Source organism: Coptis chinensis, chromosome 2, assembly GCF_015680905.1.
Source record: "Coptis chinensis isolate HL-2020 chromosome 2, ASM1568090v1, whole genome shotgun sequence".
NCBI lineage: Eukaryota > Viridiplantae > Streptophyta > Magnoliopsida > Ranunculales > Ranunculaceae > Coptis > Coptis chinensis.
In genome coordinates, this window is record NC_141457.1 from 4,198,160 (window position 1) to 4,205,966 (window position 7,807).

Below are 7,807 nucleotides of genomic sequence, written 5' to 3' on the forward strand. Positions count from 1 at the left end.
AATTTATACAAGCTTCCACAGCATTTTAGCATTTGATTTGTCTATACAATTTACAACATAAAATGTAGCACAATGAAACAATCCACTACTCACGTCAAATCTTAATTAGATAATGACAAACAACGTTATATAATGTTCGACAATATTTTATTACTATATTTGTCCATATTCTCAAATATGTGAAAAACTGGAAAAAAAATCAACATTCCATAGTCAACGGTCAAAGTCAACGGTCAATGGTCAAAGTCAAACTGTCGTTTCTATGTTCAACAGGTGCGTGGTCATAGCCATGGTTCATGGCTAAGGTCAAGGTGCATGGCTCATGGGCTCATGACCAAGGTAATGGTTCGGACCCAACTGGCCAAGCCCAAACCTTAGAACCCGAAAGTCTAAATGTTGAAAGACCCATTTGGATCTCTATTTTAAGTCTTATGGACTGGCCCGAACAATATTAGAAACTGGCCCAAAAACTTTAAACTGAACTGGTCCACAAATTAAAACAAAACCGGGCCCAACAACTTAAAACAAAATCGGGCCCAACAACTAATAAGCTAAGGCCCAAAAACCGAAACCCATTGGCTTTGGCCCAAGCCCAAGCCCCAGGCCCAAACCGGTCATCTCCTTCCTCCAGCAGCCTCCACCACCACCAAAATCGACCACCGTCGACCTCCACTCGACCACCCAATTCAACCAAGAGGTTTTAATCCCTGCAAAAACCCCTACCACTTTAATTAAGTCAAAAACCTCAAATCCTAACATCCAACCTTCACCAAAACTAGATCTGGAAAGAATTTCGGCCTCCATTAATGGTTCTTCAAGCTTTCAACAGCCCCCCACCACTCTACAACACTAAATCAAACATCCACAACCAACAATAAGCAACCAAATCACAGTTCAAACTAGTTTACTGGAGGAGGTTTGGTCGAGCCGCCATTAATGGATTCTCCGAGCTTCAAACCGCCCCCAACAACACTCAACCAACCAAACCGACATCAAATATTTAAATCCCCAACATCAACCAACAAAGATAACACAAACTAACAGCTCAAAACATACACAGGCGATTTTTCTCTGGCCGCCATTAACGAACTCCACGCTCCCGCTTCGACGGCATCAAACCAACCTCCAATAACCCACATCAACCAACGAGATTTAATATGTAAACAGTGTTCAATAATCTACCAACAGTTCCCTCCATTATCGAGAGACGGCCGTCTCGCCATTGGCTTAATTTATTCCGATTCCGAGTTCCAAAGATTTACGGTTTTCAATAATAACTAAAACAATATACTAATAATTATCGAGTTTAATAAATAACGCGACATGACGAATAATGATGAACAGTAAAATTGTTACTGTATATCGGTGAAGTAGAAAACTAACTACTCACCTTAGTTAGCAGCTCGACGAATCCCTCGTAGTCCGAATCGTCGCGCTCCACCCTCTAGCAATCCAGCTTCTATCTCTGCCTCCATTTTTATTATTTTTTTTATTATCTAAGAACCCTATTCTCTATAACAATACGAATATATACTTGGGTCTGAAACCCAAGCCCAACACAGACTCGAGCCCAGAAATCAGGCCCACATGTCCCAAACCCAATCCAGCGAATTTTTAAATAAATAATTTAATTAATAAATTAATACTAAATACGTATTTTAAATACGGGCATTACAGGTAGAGTTTGTCGAAATGGCAGTATGGACGTACTTGGATTGCTATGACTTTGTTAATATTGGGTTTTAAGTATGGTGTTGTATATATCTTCTTTAGGATATGGCTTGGCGTCCTGGAGAAATTGAAGAATTCTCTGTTGGTGTATGAGGGCTTGTGGGAGCTGGAGCCCTTGTTATTATTGTTATTGTTGTTGTTGCCTTAGTAGTGATTGTTTTCTTTGGGTCCTCGCTTGTCGCTTACTACGAGGACTTCTTTGCCCTTGCGCTGGGCTATCCATTCTTCGTACTTGTTGTGCATTAGATACCCTGCTAGGTCGGAGTTGTCCATGAGGGTGTTGGTGAATGCAAAAGTTGCAAAGCTGTCCTTGAGACCTGGCTCCATTGATAGGAGTTCCTTCTTGAAATGTCCTAGGAAAGCGCGGATCATCTCGTTGTGTGCTTGCTTAAGTTGAAACAAGGAGTCCAGGTCGGCTTGTTTTTTCCTGTTGTGGACGAACTCTGCTGTGAATGTCTCAGCTAGCTTGTCAAAGTTGTTGATTGAATCAGGGGTGAGCGAGTAGAACCAGCCTAGTGCTTCGTCCTTCAAGCTGGCTGGAAAGAGTTTGCACTTTAGGTAGTCGAGTCCGAGGCCGCCAGTAGAGTCGCAGGATCCGACCGAAATGAGCTACGTCTTTGGCCCGACACAAGCTACCATCGTACAGCGGGAACTTTGGTTGGATGAATTCTGAGGGAGGCTGCTTGTCCCTGATTTCAGTGGTGAATGGTGATGCCTTGTATGACTGGAGCATCTTTTGGGCGATCTGGACTACACTAGCTTTGTCGTTCGACTTTTCCAACCTCTGGGCGAAGTCTTCTAGTCATTGATTTGTGGTGGTGGTAAGGGCTGTGACTGCATTGTTCTCCACTGCGTCAGGAGTGTCGTTGTTGGTGTTAGAGGTGGCTTGGTCGCGCATAGTTTGGTTTTCTTGTTGAAGGGCTATAAAGGAATTTTGGAGCATCTTCATTTGATCTACTAAAGCTTGTAGTTGTGCTTCCATGGTGGTTTTTCTGATCAGCTTCGTGGGCTTGAGAAAATAGTTTGTGTGTGTTTTCTCAAGGGAACGAACCGGCAGACGGCGCCAATGTAGAGGTTTAGTATTTTGGGCTCTACGACCTGAGGTTAGGATTGATAGGGAGTGGCTACACTCTTTCTTGGGATAAAAGTTGCCTACATATCAAGTTTCTCGGGGTAAACTTGAATCGATCCTTACGTAGTTCATCTCTCTCTACTTATAGATGTTTGAGCTAACTTTCCTTATTTGCTCCAGACCATTATCAATGGTAGATCCATATTTTGTGCTATCTTGATAATTCGACATTACTCCTGATGTTACAAAGTAAATGCTTTCTTGATTGGTGCATTGACTGAGCTCCAGGATCGTACTAGATCATTTACTTCCATATATGGCTGTAACTGATATTTGGGACTACCTGGGTTTGGGTCGTCGGTACGTTCTAATGGCTTAGTACGAGCTGGTGAAGTACGACCTGGTGTGTGGACACGTGTGCTGTAGTGTAGAACGGAGAGTACTTACAACAACCATGACAACCTAAAAAGTTTCTTGTACTTTTTTTTATTCATCAATTTGATTTATGATTGCTATGTGTAATAGAAAATATTATCTTAGAAACCTGTACAACCTAATATATATATATTAGGTCCTTCTCTAAAAAGTAGCTACTTAAGTTAACTTAAAATAAGTACGTAAGTAAAACTTCACCTATTAAATGAATTCAAACCTTTTTTTTTTGTGGTTATGAAGAACTTAGCATAAAGATCATCTCCACAAAATTTTAACTTATTTGGAAACCTCTAACATAGATAAAAATTGTTATCATCTTTAAAAATAAATCTAACGGACTAGAAATGTTAAGTTTTTGCAATAATGTTTTGCCAATGTTGGAGGTTTCCAAATGAGCTGAAATTTTATGGAGATGATCTTTATAGTGGGTATATCATATCCACAAAACATTGAGGTTGAATTCATTTTCTAGGTGAAGTTTTACCTACGTACTTATCTTAATTTAACTTAAGTAGCTACTTTTTAGAGAATTACTATATATATACAGCACGTCTCCTAAAAGGACTTGAAATAAGGACCTTAAATAAGTACCAAATCTAAAACACCTACAACTTTACCTACAAAATGATTTAAAATCTACTAACCATAAAGAACATCTCTACAAAAATTCATCTTGTTTGATATCCTCTAACTTAGATAAAAATTGTTGTCCACTTTTGAAAAAATATCTAATAGTCCAGAAATGTCTAGTTTTTGCAATCATGTTTTGGCAACGTTAAAAATTGTCAAACAAGTTGAATTTTTGTAGAGATGTTCTTTATGGTTAGTATATCATATGCACAAAAAATTAGGTTTTAAATCATTTTGTAGGTGAAGTTGTGGGTGTTTTAGATTTGGTCCTTATTTAAGGTCCTTTTGGGAGCCGAGCTATATATATATAGTTTTAATACAACGAAAAAAAAAACTATTTTTTGGTGGTGTGGTCATTATTTATTACAGACATGTATACATTAATATTACTAGCTAAAATGCACGTGCTCGCACGTGGATGGAAAATAAAAGTGTAGAATGAATTTTGAGTATTTACATATGTCAAAATAATGATTTTGGTTTTTGAGCATTGCGTATCTACCATTTCACCATCAAAGTTTTCAAAATTCAAAACTATTATAACTTCCACAGTGCCTATTTATTTATTTTTTCTAGCCAAAATTCCATATGGAGATTAAAATTTCGAGAAACTACATCATAAAATTGGTAAGCAAAGTTTTATTTATCCAGAGCTCCTGCTTTTTACCCCATGGTTCTTTTGAGAGTTCTAGAATGTAATTTGGTCAAAGTTACAAACACAAGCACTTGTAATGACAAAAATCATAAACCTGAATCACAACACTGAACACTAACATATCAACATGGGAACTTATCAATGAAAGTCAGGGTGGACTTCATCTTCTATTCTTTGATCATTGAAATGGGTCTCGAACATGTTATGGTTGAACGGAGCCTGAGCATCATCCAAACTTCCAGTTGTTCCAAACAACAAATCATCTTCATCTTCTGCTAAGTAATCACTCCACTTGGAAGGTCCTTGTGCCATAGTTGGCTGAGATTCCCTTGTTCCCTTTTGCTCTGCAAATTGCCAAACTTACATCACGAGTAAAATGTTGTAGTTTACTTAATTCAATTTAATAACAAAAAACAAAAAGGTGCCTGCATAGCTTCTTATATTTGACCAAGTGATTTTTTAGTAAAACTATACAGATCAAATTCCATCCCAATCTTTTATGTAGGCCATGCTGACTTTAGACTTGTTACAATGGTTAGAATATGCGATTACATTGCTTAGCTTGAAGCAAAAAAAGTGTGCAACTGACAAATGGAATTCAAATTTTGGTCTTGCTTTGTTAAGACTTGAGAAAGATTCAAATCTGGGTTACTTGTGTTAGAAAAAAAAAAGGGTTTTTGTCATGTCTTGGTAGAATGGTAGAAGGCCCACTACAAGGGTAAAACAACTACACAATTAGTTACTATGTTTTTATGGATTCCACCTCCATGGTCTAAGCCAATGCACAACCAGAAACCTATCAAACACTGAATCTAATATACACAACTCAAACTTCACTTTGAAATCACGAAAAAATAGCTATTAAGCACATAAAAGGGAAGGGAAATACCTCTACAAGAAAGTATATCATATGGCAAGCACAAAAGAATGAAGATTAAAACCATGACCAAACTTGATTACCTTGGGTGATGGTTGGACTATTAAAACTCTTTCTCTTTGCAAAAGTGGGACTATACAGCTTTGTTTCCTTGGGCTTGTTCAGTTCAGCAGAGTAACTCTTCACTTGAGAGTTGCTTGGCTTGTTATCTGTCTTTCTCTTTGCAAAAGTGGGGTTGTACAGCTTCTTTCCCCCAGACTCGTTCATTCTAGTGGAGTAATTCTTAAGTCTCAGTTTCTTAAACATCTCTTTAGGCAATTCTGTGGCAATCTCTGGTTCATATCCACCTCCTGTGTAGTAACAGTATACTGATATACATTGTAGCAAGAAGTATAAACTAAGGCACTTTATTCCTGAATCTTTCCTTTCTTTTAGGTTCACATACAAAAAGTTTAGGAGCACCTATGGTTTGTGCACGATGCACCCAATTAACCTACACTACTAATTTTAAGTACTGCAATTTCAAGTTTTGGCATTAGGAAACCAATCCAAGTGGAGTACCTTCATTTAGAAACATATACAGGATGCAATATTCAACATTTCAACTTGTGATTGTGATGGTATGTCAACATAAGTCCAAATACTTTCCCTGAAGTTCACCCAAAATACAATAATGGAGAACACTGCATCCCGTACATGTCAATTATTATCCATGTGTTTCATGTTGCCATAAGTTTTTCGAACTTCCACTCATCTGTGTGATACCATGAAAATTTCAGTAACAAAAGTAACATTTAGGCTAATGTGTCCTTCTACATAACCCCAGTAAGCCCATGTTTCCGAAGCTACAGAGTCTTCATGCATAATCACTAAGGCAAATATTTCAATTTAAATGAATATTTCAAAATATGTGTTTTATAAGTAAAATCCATATTCTCTTCGTCATCATGCAAGGATCTCGGAGGAAGCTATTTTACAATGTAAAATGTTATAAAAGATAATGAGTACAATCAAAGAGTTAACTATGTTTATGCCTTTACGGATATAACTTGGCTTCAGATCGCAATAGAACAGTCGCACAAACAGGAAATAAACAAATCCAAAGTAATGCGATAATGTTAAAAAGAGCAAAATTCAATGAAATAGCAAAAAATATAAATAATAACCCTTGGATCCTCAATTTTGTTAATACTTGCCATACATTTGTTTCTATAAATCAAATAATTCACGCAAATAAAAAACAACTAATTATAATGAAAAAAAGCACAATACCAAAATCAGTATAGTAGGCTGCAATTGCCCATAAAATGTAATTGAATGTCATAACTACAAACAACAAAAATGAGTAATTGAACAATGAACCATACCTAGCTAATACAGGTTTCACTTTGTTACTCTACAATCTGCAAACATTCATTCTGCAAAGGGGTCCTGCAAAAGATAACCAAATTAAACCATGACACCACCACTCAAAACCCAAATTTGCAATGCATATCCCCCGAGTCATCAAACTAATACCCATAATTTAAGAAAAGTGACAGAACTCATAGAATACTGCATCAAATGATTCATAGAATACCCCCAAATAATCATTTATGCCAACCAAATGAAATCACCATAACTGAATTCAATAAACCCAATCTAAAAGCACAAAACTCAATATAATTCACATCATCCACGATACCAAGTTTGCATCTTTCCAATACCCAAATACATTTGCCTCAAAACCCACACCAAAATAATCAAAGTTAACAAATCAAAATTTACCAAATTAAAGAGTATTTTTTTGTTGTTGTAATTATGGCTTGTGAAAAATTTAACAAATTCCATTCAATACTATAAAAGTGATGGTCAAAATTCACTCACCCAATTCGCATCCATCTAGTAAAGAAAAAACTGATTTTATCGATTTCAAGGAGAGTGGCTTTTTCAGGGGATTTGCAAGCAAAGAGTTGGGAAAACGTTTCAAATCTAGGAGCGAGCTCTTTTTTACTATTTGCAAAAGAGGTGGGAGATGTAGAGTCGAGATTGAAACGGAAAGGTTTTCGTGTATTTATTTGTGGTAATTAAAGTCTTAGTTTATTAAATAACGCAATTATTGCTAATTAAATGGCATTAATAGTAATGCGTACAAATGAGAATGGCGTGGATTTGGTTTTCTAATATACTCCCACATGAAAAGACTGATTGGCCCTATTTAAAAGTGTTAAGTAATTGTTTTATTTAAGGACAATATCGGTACTGAAAATTTATAAACACATAAAAAGACCAAGTAATCCTCATTAATAAATAGCTAGGCATCTGATTTTATTATTCATCAAGGGTATTATGCGTCAGAAAATGTCCCGGATGAATTTAAGAGGCCATGATCATTATAGATATACTAGTAGTAGAGATTGTTTGAATT

The 7,807-nt window shown here is 36.6% G+C and overlaps 1 long non-coding RNA gene across 1 annotated transcript; it reads right to left on the reverse strand.

Moving 5' to 3' along the window:
• Positions 1 to 4,487: 4,487 nt before the first annotated feature.
• On the reverse strand, positions 4,488 to 7,457 carry LOC147514446 (uncharacterized). Its single transcript, XR_015213213.1, has 4 exons — positions 7,267 to 7,457; positions 6,768 to 6,831; positions 5,484 to 5,750; positions 4,488 to 4,867 (listed from the first exon to the last, which is right to left on the reverse strand). It is a non-coding gene; the product is annotated as an uncharacterized LOC147514446 (long non-coding RNA).
• Positions 7,458 to 7,807: the final 350 nt, after the last annotated feature.